Below are 14,185 nucleotides of genomic sequence, written 5' to 3'. Positions count from 1 at the left end.
TTCAGTTTTCCCTCCCTTCCCCTGTGGTCCTCCACGCTATTCCTCATGTTCCACATATGAGTGAAACCATATGATAATTGTCTTTCTCTGCTTGACTTATTTCACTTAGCATAATCCCCTCCAGTTCCATCCACGTCGATGCAAATGGTGAGTATTCATCCTTTCTGATGGCTGAGTAATATTCCATTGTATATATGAACCACATCCTCTATCCATTCATCTGTTGAAGGACATCTCGGCTCCTTCCACAGTTTGGCCATTGTGGACATTAGCATGGACTTTAGAATCTGATAGCATGGCTGCCAGTCCTACATCCACTCATACTATCTACCTAAGTGCCACCCTTTCTGAAGTCTTCTGACCTTCGGCTTCCTCATCTTTACAATGGGAGACATCATAGCTACTGTACTTTGTTGGGATTGGGGACCAAGCGAGATAATGCATGAATTGTATTTATCACTTGGAAGATGATGAGTAATTCATAGCAGTTTGCTACTGCTGTCCTTAAATTGTGGCCACAAGTTTGCACTAGGTTTTCTGAGTTGTCATTCTCATTGGCTGCTATTATAAGAATATATCTTTCCCAGGGGTGCCTGGGTGGCTCAGTTGGTTGGGCATCTGACTTTGATTTTGGCTCAGGGCATGATCTCGGTGAGGCTCGTGGGATCAAGCCCCGTGTCAGGCTCCACGCTCAGCACGGAGTTTGCTTGTCCCTCTCCCTCTGCCCCTACCCCCAGCTCGCACACACACTCTCTCTCAAATAAATAAATAAAATCTTTAAAAAAGAGAGAGAGAGAATACATCCTTTCCAGAACATGAAAAAACAATCTACTGGGAGCATATTGGGAATAATATATTCCTAATAAATCATCTTCACACAAGCAGAATGACTGGAATAGACAAGGGATGTTAAGGGAAATAGAAAAGCATTCTTTCTATATGTTGTTTCTACCCCAGACATTCTATTTTTCTTTTTTCTTTCACTCTACTAGTTCAGTAGGCTAGATCCAGCTCACCTTCAACAATAACCTTGAGATGATGCTTAGGAGTCTACACCCCTGTATTAGTCAGGGTCCTCCAAAGAAACAGAAGTCATAAGAGACTGACTTGTCCAAAGTAACCCAGTTCCTCATCCATACTGAGCGCCCTACGGTGCTGATTGCAAGCCAAGGTGCAAGACAGCAGCATAATGACCAACAGCCACAGGCTGAGGCTGAGACTGAGACTGATGGACTTCACAACAATGCAGGAGGATTTGCAGGTTCTTTCTTGGTGATCAGTCAGACTAAGTAATTCTTCTCCCTATGTGTCCCTATTTGGAAAATAAGAATTAATTACTGAGTTCCGAAACAAATTATTACAAAATCCAAGTTAACCGACACAAGAACATCAAGCCTATGGGTACAAAGAAAAAGTCCTTCCGCAGGTGCAAAATTTAGAGAGGAGTCCACAAGACTCCACCCACTTTTTATTTTATTGAAAAGTGGATATACAATACTGTATTAGATTCAGGTGTACAACATAGAGATTCGATATTTATATACATGATGAAATGAACAAGACCACACCCACTTCTGACCACTGTTGGGTTCCATCGTTAGCTAGAAGGCCTTCAGTTACACTTTGGCCTCAGTCTAACACTGAAAACTGTTATACTGATTGTTAGGATTATCACAGTTGAGAGATACAGATTCAAATCAGCCAAGGGAAAGGGGATAGAGAGCAGAGTAGAGGAAAGTATGAAATCTGGAGCTTCTGGCTGTCCTCTCCCCAGGGAGTCAGGATCCACTTTACTTTCCCAGCACTGACGTGTGACAATATGCATGGACTGTTTCCAAGCAGCAGAGCTCACTCCAGCCTCAGTGTCCAGATTTCACTGGGGCTCCGTCACCTGGCATGACTAACTGCCAGACAGCTGATCTCAGTCTCCAGCCCCTCCGGCTCATGCGTGATGCAAATCCCACCGTAAATCACATTATTGGTGTGGCCCAAAGCTTTCACTCCAAACTGTGTTGTTACCATCTGGCTGGCCAAAGGCCTCCAGGTAAACAGAAGTGCTTTTCTCAATGTCAACTTTTTGACAACTTTTCTAAGACAACACATTCTAAGGGCTTAGAGATTACCTCTCAGGAAACAAGGTCAGAGGCCAAACTTCTCTCTGGGGAAGGCTGAGTTCTCTACTCCTTGGCTGGATAGCTGGTTTTGCCCGAGGATGCTCCCCTGTTGTAACTTCACAAAAAGAAAATCTGTAAGTGTGCTGATCCATGAAACAAACATTTCTTCAGCATTTATTTTGTCCTGGTCTTCTCTGAAATGCTTTCCCAACACTGTCTCCACTAATCCTCACTGCAGCCCTCTGCGGTGGGCACTATTTTAATGGCACTTTGGAGATGAGGGAACTGAGGGTTGCCTCAAATTGCAGAGCTGGTGAGTGACGATGATGTAATAAACAGGAGGCCTGTGAGTCCAGAGGTATAATGAAGAGACTATAAGAGTTCACGCTAATCTTCACCACACGGCAGATATACCGCCTTTTCCATGGGAAGGAGATCTCCACAGGCGCATGCACAGCCAAGGAAGTCGAGGTCACTGAATGAAAACTGTCCAGAACTGCCATTCTGTTCCACAACATATGTGAATTCAGACTGCCACAAGAAGCGACTCCTCTTGCTATATATTTAACAGAAATAAATATAAGACAGAAGGACATGAAGACTTACCACGTGCTCATGGTGCCTTGATCAAAGGAGGCTTCGTTGCCAACAGCATTTCAAGTGGTCTTTTTGTCTGGCATCCCAGAGATCTGTACACCCCGGGGCACTGCACAAGGATAAGATTCTGGGTGAGTGAAAGGCAGGCCTTTCTTCATAAAACAGGATAAGGGCAATTCTGAAAAGGGGAGGTGGGAAGCCCGGTGTTTGAGTCTTCCAATATACATGCCTTGTCAGAGAGACAAATTTAGAAAAGAGAACACAGGGATGTTGGGAGTCTGAAAACGGTTTCCCTTAAAAGACTCCACATAAGCATGCCCCGTTCGAATCGTCACATACCCCAGGATGCCTTGGTTTGGTACCAACTCATCTGGATGATCCCATTTCATTAATTTTAAACTGGGGGGTAAAGCTTCCATTAACTTGCTGTGTCACCAATAGTGTTGATATTTCATAAATAAAGTGGGAGTCCTGAGTCCATACGGATTGAATGTACGGGGAATTTCATGTGAAATCCAGCTGGAGAGAGTCTGACCAGACACAGGGAGAGGGGAGTCTTCATTTTTCTGAGGAATGGTGATTGAAGGGATGTGGTCCCAATGGTGTTGTGAGAAAGAGGCCCCGCCCCAACCCAGGACAGGGCAAACGGTGCAGTTCACCATCAGGTAGCACGATAGAGGAGTGTTTCTAACCCACGGCCATCCTTCCATGACAGAGTGAGATCTCCAGGGTGGCCAGTGGTTCCCAAAAGATGGTGCCCAGGACAGCGACTCAGATGCACAGCTGTGGAGGAGGAATGCCGGCCAGTTCTAAGCAGCAAAAGGAGCTCTTGGTGGAAAAACATGGGTTGGCCCCCTCTTAGACCTGTTTCTGTCTGAGTAGAAAGTTCCCAGAGAAGGAAGAAAGGAGCTCGAGCTCCTTCCAGAGAGCAGAATGGTGAGCATGAGCATTGGAAGGACCTTGTGGGTCTGGAGCCATTTTGGGGACCGTTTTGTACCTCCACGTCTTTCCGGTGGGTGGTCTTGGAAACATCAGTTGCAACGCTGATTTTAAAGAAATATGAAATACAGATGTTCTCCCATTTTACTGCCTGTAAATTTTATAAACAGGTAATTGTGAAATTTAATATGTAAAACTGCTTCACTCCGAGGATTATTTTATAATGATTAGAAACTAAATGATCTTTAAAGAACTTTGGCCAAAAATAGTGTCAGTGACTCATTGTACCTACCCTCTACAAATACTCCAGCTTTCTGTTTTTAATAGAATTAGAAAGGCATCCAATCCACACCAGTGTAATGAGTTGAAAAGTGAAAAGTTTAGTTAAGTACCCAGTCCTATAAAAACAAAGAAAGATACTCTAGGTTTGGGGGGGCATTGGCTTTGGTTTGGTGCTGCCTTAGCCCACAGGATTGACAAAGCTCTTTGACTATTCGGTTTCGTGCCCCTATTGTCCATACCACTTCACAGATCATAGTCCTTCAAATTTGGGACTTGTATGGTCCAATATGACAGGGAACCCCAGCATCAGCAGCTACCGCTCAAATAAAGTGGGAAAGAAAACCAAAAAGAGGGTTGACTCTCAACACTTTCCTCAAAGGGAGGGTGTATGTTTGGCTTTCTTGTTATTGGCACCTCTATTTAATACCTGGGCAAAGCACATTTCTAGTAACAGTGGAAGGGCGCGGTGGAGGACGGTGGGAGCACAGACCTCGAGGTCACGGGTCAAGGCACCGGGAAGGGAGGGTAGATATGTTTCAGACTCTACTTGGGAGAATTTGTCTTTGTTTCCAATTCATGGCCTCCTTCAGTAATGACAGAGCATAAATAGAAGACGGCGCTTTAAAAAAAATAAAGAAGTCAGGATGGTTTTGTTTCTGCAAATGCCTTGAACAAAGCATGTGTTTCTGTTTAATACTGGATAAGCTCCAATTGATGTCTAGATCCTTGTCCAAATGTTTACTTTTCTGTGGGATTTTTTTTTCCAGTGGGGCCCTTATGAAGCCAGGGCTATGGCGCTGGGCTTTAAAGCTGTGGCCAGCGCCCTTGAAAAACCATTGTTGTACCCACTGCCCAGCCCTGTTCAAATTAAATCTTACTTTAAAAAAAAATCATTTTGGGCCTGAAAAAGATCAATCTCAGTACAAAACCAGAAGAAACTGATGAAGAGTTGAAGGAAATTCACCAAAGCAACTCCTGAGACAACAAATATTGAAAACATAAATGTTTGTTTTCACTGGGATACTCTGCGTGATTTTTTGGTGTCATGTAAAACAACAAAAATAGCTTGTTTTATTTTTAAGCAGTTGTGAACTACTGACTTGAGTATGCACAACCCCTACAGAGGGAAGTTTGAAAATAAAAAATGTTACCCTATGCTCCCTTGGTTATTTTATTCAATGCCACAGGCCTGTAGAAGGTAAAATACATACGCCCTGAATTATAAATATGTCAAGACAATAAATGAATAAACCTGAACAGTTTTATCTTACATTTTCCCTAGAAAACTTAACCCTTAATAAAAGCCACATACTATGATGCAAATAGAAAAAACACACACACACACCAAAAAAGAGTCTGTAGATAACAGCTCTTTAGTTACAAAGATAAAAGAATTTTGTAAAAATAAGCAAAAACTAAAGCCTCTGGGAGTCACTGTAAAGGATCCAATTTCTCCCTTTCCAATCTTTAAAATCCTTTAGATCAATTTCTTTCAACTTCTGGGTAAAAGACCCACTTTTCCATTCCCCGGCGGAGTGCTGAAATTGGATCCCCAAGTTCGGGGCTTTGGTCTTGCCCCTCTCCTTCCTGCTGACTGGAGGTTTGTGAGTTAGTGTTTGATGCTTTAAAAACCATCCCCAAAGGTGGTGGCTTAAGACAACAATTGATTATTAGTTCACGATTCTGAGGGCTGTCTGGCTGGGTCTACCCCCTTGGCTGTCTTGCCGGAGCTGGTAGAGCTGGGCTGACCTCATCCACACGTCTGAGGCCTCAGCCCAGCCTCGAGGAGGCCCATCCAGGCTGCACCTGGTGTCACAAAGATTCCCAGCAGGAAGGAAGGGAAAGAGCATTGCACAAGCATCCGTCAAGCCTCTGTGTGTACCCCGTTTGCTACTGTTCCACTGGCCAAAAACAATATGAGTCAGTGCGGTTAGACTGGGTGTAGACGACATAAGGGAATAGATACAGGGACGTGTGAACAATGTGAGGAGCGTTACTATAACAATCCCTCACTCTAAGCTAGTCAGTTCACCTGCCTGGGACTCATTTTCTTCACCCCTAAACTGGAAAATGTAATAATTTGCACGACTTTAAAAAACTGTTTGGAATAAATAAATAAATAAATAAATAAATAACTGTTTGGAGAATTAAATGAGAAAATATATATGGGAACTTTTGGAAAATGAAGAGAACTCTATAATTGTAAAATACTATTTTGACAGAGAAATCTGTATTGTTCTAGGTAGTCCCTCTCACCCCATTAAGCTTGTTTCTTAAGTTTTTACATATGTCCCAACCACTTTTAAATAAATTCACCCCAATAAAGAATAACTTAAACTTTTTTTGTATTTTAAAACCAAATCAGTACAACTTCTTTTTAAGATTTTATTTTTAAGTAATCTCTATGCCCAATGTGGGGCTCAAACTCACAATGCCGAGATCAAGAGTCGCACGCTCTACTGAGTCAGCGAGGCTCCCCCCAAATCATTACTTTTTTTAACGGAATTTTTAAAACGTGGAATTCAGTCACCAGAGTTATCTTCAGCAGAAAAAAAATCTGATGTCATCTAACTTAATGTTTACAGAACTAAGACTTTGTCTACACAATGCCAAAATATCTGGTCAATTTAACAAAGTTGGTTTTTATAAGGCATCTGGATGTTTCATCTACCTAACTCTAACGATTATGAATCTCTACTGCTCAACTGGACTGTTTTATTTCATTTTGGTTTTTTTTTTTTAATACGGTGCTACAGCTGCCTGTGGGAGAGCTTTCGTTATTCTAGAATATGCCCTAAGATTAAAATGTCTTTTGCTGAGAAAAGGGATTTTATCTGCCACACCCAGTGAATCTCTTCTACATTTAATTCCCTCTAGCAAAATAAATGAATTAGAACAAACAAGAGACTAAATAGAACAAACAATATTTTGAGTTACAACTGCCATAGAAAGGCAGGGTGTTTTCTCCTCCCTACCCCCTCCTATGTTTAAAGCATGTGAAATGAGAGCTTTCTGAATGAAGCATCATAGTAGCATTCCATTAGCATCGTCACCTTAAATTAATGAGAAAGGAGCTGGGACAGCAACGCTGATTAGTCCCAAGTACAGTTTAGAACTCCAATTTCATGATTTGGTCCCCAAGTTCAAGGCGGAAATAAGAGGTCTGGCATGATTTTTACATTTGGGGTTTTAATTTTTTTTAACTTTTACTTACCCACATGTCATGAAATTTTAATTTATTAATGCCCACTGTCTCCAGGAAGTTGAAGCTTTATAGAAAAAGCTTTGTGTGGGGCACCTGGGTGGCCCAATAGGTTAAGCATCTGCCTTTGGCTCAGGTCATGATCTCAGGGTCCTGGGATCGAGTCCCGCATCAGGCTCCCTACTCAGCGGGGAGTCTGCTTCTCCTTCTGCCTCTGCCCCTTCCCCTGGCTCATGCTCTCCCTCTCTTTCTCTCTCTAATAAATAAATAAAATCTTTAATAATAATAATAATAATAATAATGTGACTGTTCATTAAGGGACAACTGGACCGCTTCTCACCTTAGCACCCAACACTATCCAGTGCAGACAACTTCTTATCCCTTTTTGTTCTCTCTTCTTTTTTCCTTGGTCCCTGCTTGACCCATTTCTCTTCATCTTTTTTTTTTTTTTTTCCATTTTATTTCCCGATAGTGTCATTAGCTGCCGCAGGATTTCTTAGCAAACACATTGGTTTATCGTAAATTTGAGTCATGTTCTATGATGAAGAGTACATTGGTATATATACAGTGTTATATTAGTTTCAGGTATTAATGCAGTGCTCATCACAACAGGTGACCTCCTTAATCCCCATCACCTATCTCACCCGTCCCCCAACCCACCTCCCCTCTGGTGACTGTCAGAGTCTGTTTCTTGGTTTGTCTCTCTCTTTTTTTTTTTTCCCTTTACTGGTTTGTTTCTTAAATTCCACACATGAATGCAATAATATGGTATTTTTCTTTCTCTGACTGGCCTATTTAAAAGAAAACACTCTTGAAATATGATTATCCTATGGCTAGATAGCTCTTCACCTACAACTTTCTACCTTGATGGAAAGTTTTAGCTAGGAATTTGTTGAGCCTCACTTGTGGGTATGAAGTTTAATATTTAGGAAACATAAACACTCTTACATCACATATATGGACTAGTCAGTACATAGGAGTTATAATAAAGGGTAAGCACAGCACAGTTACAAGGCCCCACATAATCACCATACTTTAATTCGTTGATATTACCAGTATCTAATAGGTTATGCTTATATTTTTGAATCACCACAAGATTAGAAGTGCTAACAACAATCAAATTTGGAGAGAAAAAAAAGATTTAATTCCGTCTAATGTAACTTTCGGCTTAAGTATAGTTCCTGGCATTTGAATTCTTTGAAAATGAGTAACACGGCTAATCAATAATTCATTCACAACCACATTATAAACTGAGAAGTATAATTCTTCTGGTTTAACTTTTTGATCCTACACAGTAAAATTAGATTACACTAATTATAGTCAGAGACAGTGACCATTATATTTTTAAATCACAATCTCCTTCTAATCCCTAAGCTCGGCTCCATCTTCCATATCCAACCACCTCCAAGCAACCTATTTATGAGCCATAAGGACCTTGGGCTCCATCCTCAGACATGGCAATGGGGCCTCTGCCCCAAACATAGCTATAGAAAGCCCTGCATTAGCTCTCTTCCCTAGGACGGAAGGAATGTTCTTCCCCAGGGCCTTATGCCTTCATCCTTCAAGACCTGGAACCCTGGAATTTCCTGCATCGAGGGTCCTATACCCTCGTCCAAGGCCAGGGTAAGGAAGTTTGTCTTTAGGGCAGATGGGCAGCAGAGTGTTCAACCCTAGGCTCAAGGATTCACACATCTTCCCAGAAGGCCACCTGTAGGGGGAATAAACTTAAAGATAGGAAGAGAGAGGGTGTGGGCCACAGGTTAGGCCTCCACTATTGCTTTCACCTGCCCCTCCCCCCAAGAACATGGAGCGAACCTACAGAATTTATCACTTTTCCCAAACCTGCAGTGCCCTTTTGGGATTAACAGCTTTGCATATGCTCTTCTCCAAAATCTGGATTTCTCTCCCCTTTTCACTCCTGGAAAGGTCTCCAAAAGATCCAATTCTACTTCCTTTTTGAAAATTCTCATAACTTCTCTGGACCAATTGGCTGTCTTCTCCTTTGGGTTACTATAGCCCGTTTTACTACTATTTAACATAGAAATTAACACATCTAACTATAATTGTTTATTCACATATTTGCCTCCTTCTCATGAAAAATTTGAGGCCAGCAAGACTTACATTCAAATGGTGATGTTTCATAAATATTTAATAAATGTGTGTTGAATTAAATGCTAAACACATCTTGTATTTATACCCTGGTTATCAAGCTCATTTCTCATGCTAAAATTCTTCAGGCTATGTCTTAGTATCATATTACATTTTTATTAATGTAAAGGAATAGAATGGTAAACTCAAAAACAGTTATTTTCCAAATGTGGATAATTCCAAAAATTCCATCTATAGACACAAATGTTTGATGTATAACGTAGTCCTCGATAAAAACTGTTGCTTAGGGGCACCTCAGTGCTCAGTCAGTTAAGGGTCTGACTCTCGACTTCAGCTCAGGTCATGATCTCAGGGTCATGGGATTGAGCCCCACGTCGGCTCCGCCCTGGGCATGGAGCCTGCTTCAGATTCTCTCTCTCTCTCTCTCCCTCTCCCTCTGCCCCTTCCTGCCCACCCTCCCTCAAAAAAAAAAAAAAAAAAATTGTCGCTATACTTAGCATGGCTTCAAATGGAGAGAGAAGCCCACAATCAAAAATATAACCAAGGAAATATATCATATTCATATGTTGGATGCATCCATCAAATCAGGTGTTACTAAGTGCCTTTGGGGCAAACTAGAATGTCCCATCCTAGAGAAACAAATGGAAATTGATATAGTTACTGTAACCTTCTCCTCTGCCATGCACAGAAATGGGAAACATTATCAGAGGAACCTCACGATAGTCAAGAAACTTGCCCAAAGTCACTAGGGGATTGAACCTATGACAGTCTTGGAGGCAGAAAGATTAAAATTTGGGAGTCACTGAAATATGCACGGTAGATGGGCAGCTGGAGCCATAGGGGAAATGCTGGTGAGGAGCAGCTGGTCAGGAGCAGCTGGTGAGGAGCAGAAGAACATTGAAGGGGCTGGACAAACAGAGGAGCTGGTGCAGGACATGGAGAAGGTGGCATCAGAAAAGTTGGAGAAGAAACAAGGGCAGGAATGTTCCAGAAACCAAAAGAGGGGAGAACTGCATGAAGGCAGCTCAACATTACCAGACCTTATACACACATCACACAGTTGACCATGAGGAGGTCCTGATGTGCATTTCGAAGGTCTCTGTCAAAAGTTCACCTCCAGACTAAAGCCAGATTTGGTGAGCTGGTGAATGAATGGAACGTGATGATGAAGGAGTAAAAGAAAGGAATCTTTCAGAAGGCACTGAAAGGAAAGGCAAATACAAGGCAGAAGTTTGAAAGATAAGGAAGATCCAAAGTTGTTCTTAACGATGTGCATTTTCACTGTCGTGGAAGCAGAAAATAGTCAAATAAAATAATTTTAAATATGGTATAGTTTTATTTGATAAAGTCATTGGCTTCCTAAATTTATACAGCAGAATCTGTTGTTCTAGACTCTTCATACTCAACGGTTGGTCAGCTCCATTAGCATTTCCTGAGAGGTAGTTAAAACTACAAAATCTCAGACCCCACCCTGGAATCTGTCTTTTAACAAAAACTGCCAGTGATTTTAATGCATTTTAAAGTTTAAAAACCATGAATCCAGATTCTACTATCAATAACCCAAGAGAAATCTTATCCATTAAAGTATAGTTTAGAATTATTTTAATTTACTCTGTATACACACCAGAATCACATCTAATTTATTTGTAAATATCAGCATTGCTCTTTTTCAAATCCCATAATTAACTAGTTTCAAGTTATATTGTCTATCTCAAGTAATGAACATTTTACTCTTAAATGGAATGCAATTACATCCATGTGTACAGACCGCATAGATTCACTTGGGCGTGGCCCTCCCTGCGGGTGCAGTGATTTTTAGCCTTCTCCAATTCAAGCCATTACCCACTTTACAAAGGCAAATATTTTGTGGATTTCTCTCAATAATGATGCTTCTTTTCCTCAAACCTATCCCAGCTTATGTCATAGACACATTGTAGCAGAATAAATAAAGGGCTTCATGGGGTTCGTTTTATATGGGATGTAGCTGAAGTCATAATAGCAGAGAAGGAGAAATAATCTGAGGACCAGGGAGAGCATTCCATAAAAGGAAATCACACACAGAAACAATCCTTGTCTGCATGATTCCAATATACACAAATTTCAGCTATCATGGTTTAGTGAAATACTACCAGTCTCCAACAACAGGGTTCAAATTACAGTTACTGCAATATATCAAATGTTAGTAATCACTTGAAGTATAAACTTTGCTGCTAGCTCTTCAGTCCGCAAAACTCTATGTAAAAAACGGATGTGCACCCTATCCCGTGACCAACCATGGCAATTGTGTCAAAGTCTGTTGGTGACTGATCACTGTACATCTGTTATTCCGTGCACATACAGATAGAAAAGCATGTCGTTCTATTGCTCCCTTGTCTCCCAATGAAAATCCCACTTAACATTCTACCAAAAAAAAAAAAAAAAAAGGACAATCAAGAGGGAAACGGCCAACAAAGAGGAAAGTAGAGCAAAGAAATGAAAAGCACTGACACTGGAAGTTAAATTGGAATCTTTCATGCACACCTGACCATGGGAACATTGACCTTGCTACCACGGGAGAGACTCTGGACATATGACCAATAAAAACGTAGTGAAAGAGGACTTACCAACAAATATGAGGAAACTAGTTGTGATGAAAAGGATCGAGTTTTCCTAGAGGAAGTGACATCTGTAAAACATAAATTTCACATTAAAAGAACGCTGAGGGATATTTCGTGACATCGAAAGCAAAAGGATGAAATGTCAGAAGGTGATCCAAACTTAGAAAGAAGTATGGCAATTTGCCATGGCCAAGAAGATATTCATTCCGTAAGTTATATGATGAGAAGAAGGCAAGCATGGTTCAAACTACTCTTAACAAGTTTTTATAAAGGAACAAAGCACTTTAATTCTCCAAATTTCTGTTTCAAATTATAAAATACTACAGTTTTACTGCTTTTTTCATTTCCCTATACATTTATGACCGAAAGGGAGTTTTTAATGTTTTAGCAAGAAATTAGTAAAGGTCACTGATAAAACATAATTTTTCCTATTGATTATTAAAATTGCTTTGTGCATTTTCAGTTTGCAAGGTCATTTTTATAATCCCACACTACTGTGCAGAGGATTGTCAGTAGAGTTGACAGATAGATAGATAGATAGATAGATAGATAGATAGATAGATGATAGATTAGACAGAGAGGTGGAAGTAAAGATTACAGATAGAGATAGCTAGAGAGAAGAAAATGGTCAAAATGAATTCGGACATAGGGTAACTCCTTGAACTATCTTTTGTTGAGGTGTTTAAGTGCCATTAGTTACTTTCTTTAAAAAGATTTTATTTATTTGAAAGGGGGAGAGAGAGAGCACATGCGCGCTCACGTACAAGTTGGGGAGGAGCAGAGGGAGAGGGACAAGCAGACTCCCACTGAGCAGGGAGCCCAACATGGGGCTCTATCCCAGGACCCCAGGATCATGAGCTGAGCAGAAGGCAGATGCTTCACCGACTGAGCCACCCAGGTGCCTCATTAGTTATTCTTCCATATAAAATTCATACTTGTTTTGCAGGGTTTCTCAACTGCTGAGAAACTGGCAGTTTCTCAATGGCTTTTCATTCCATAAGATAGAGTTGCTATTGGAAAGCATCTAGGTGGGCCATAGGACTAGTTCTCTCCAGTTGATTTATGAGAGAAAATTGATTTTATCACTTTCTGGGTTCCCAGCTCTCGAGGTCTGGGCTTCCCGGACCTGCCAGATTTTCAATCTGGGGAGCTTCTCAGTAGTATAAATTTCTGTGCATCCCCGCGTGACTACCACACAAGGGGGCCGAAGGCGGAGAGCGTGGCCCTCGGCGCCTGGGGTCTGTCTGCAGGAGCGCTCCGGGGGCACGGCGCACCCGGCTGCGGGCGCGGTACCCGGCACACCCGGCTGCGGGCGCGGTACCCGGCTCACGGCGCACCTGGCTGCACACACGGTACGCGGTGCACCTGGCTGCGGGCACGGTACCCGGTGTGCCAGGGCAACTTAACCCTTTAGGCAGCTGGAAGCAGGACTTCAAGGATTTGGAGCATAGCAGAATCACAAGACGGAAGAGCCTAGATCTTCATCACAAAGAGAAAAGCTGCCCGACAACTGGGAACACCCACATTAGCATATAAATGAACAAGAAATATTTATCACTTTCTTACACCATACACAAAAAATAAATTCAAAATGGATTGAAGACCTAAATGTGAAACCCGAAACTATAAAAATCCTAGAACACAGGCAGTAACCTCTTTGACATTGGCGGTAAAAACTTTCTTCTAGATGTGTCTCCTGAGGCAAGGGAAACAAACAAAAATAAACTACTGGGACTACCTCAAAATAAAAAGCTTCTGCACGGTGGAGAAAACAATCAACAAAACTAGAAATCAACCTACAAAATGGGAGAAGATATTTGCAAATGACATATCAGATAAAGGGTTAGTATCGAAAATATATAAAGAACTTACACAAATCAACACTCCCAAAAAGACAAATAATTCAATTTAAAAATGGGCAGAAGACATGAACAGACATTTCTCCAAAGAAGACATACAGATGGCCAACAGAAACATTAAAAGATGTCACTAATCATCAGGGAAATGCAAATCAAAACACCTCATACCTGTCAGAATGGCTAAAATCCACAGTACAAGAAACAACAAGTGTTGGTGAGGATGTGGAGAAAAAGGAACCCTCGTGCACTGTTGATAGGAATGCAAACTGGTGCAGCCACTGTGGAAAAGAGTATGGAGGTTCCTCAGAAAGTTAAAAATAGAGCTATCCTATGACCAGCAATTGCAGTACTGGGTATTTACCAAAGAATACAAAACAACTAATTCAAAGGGATGCATGCATTATTTACAAAAGCCAAGATACGGAAGCAGCCCAAGTGTCCACCGATTGATGAATGGATAAAGAAGAAGTGGTATACGTATACAGT

At 41.4% G+C, this 14,185-nt stretch overlaps 1 long non-coding RNA gene across 1 annotated transcript in view; it reads right to left on the bottom strand.

Moving 5' to 3' along the window:
• Positions 1-745: 745 nt before the first annotated feature.
• LOC116645022 overlaps positions 746-14,185 on the bottom strand; it is a 91,973-nt gene continuing 78,533 nt past the window's right edge. The window contains exons 2-5 of the long non-coding RNA XR_004301872.1: positions 11,847-11,908; positions 2,721-2,820; positions 2,124-2,229; positions 746-1,312 (exon numbers count right to left, since the gene is read on the bottom strand). This is a non-coding gene — a long non-coding RNA (uncharacterized LOC116645022). The remainder of the gene's footprint in view (positions 1,313-2,123; positions 2,230-2,720; positions 2,821-11,846; positions 11,909-14,185) is intronic.

Source organism: Phoca vitulina, unplaced genomic scaffold, assembly GCF_004348235.1.
Source record: "Phoca vitulina isolate PV1807 unplaced genomic scaffold, GSC_HSeal_1.0 scaffold31, whole genome shotgun sequence".
In the NCBI taxonomy this organism is placed as follows: Eukaryota; Metazoa; Chordata; class Mammalia; order Carnivora; family Phocidae; genus Phoca; species Phoca vitulina.
The sequence above is the reverse complement of the archived record's forward strand: the minus strand, read 5'-3'. Positions and strand labels throughout refer to the sequence as shown.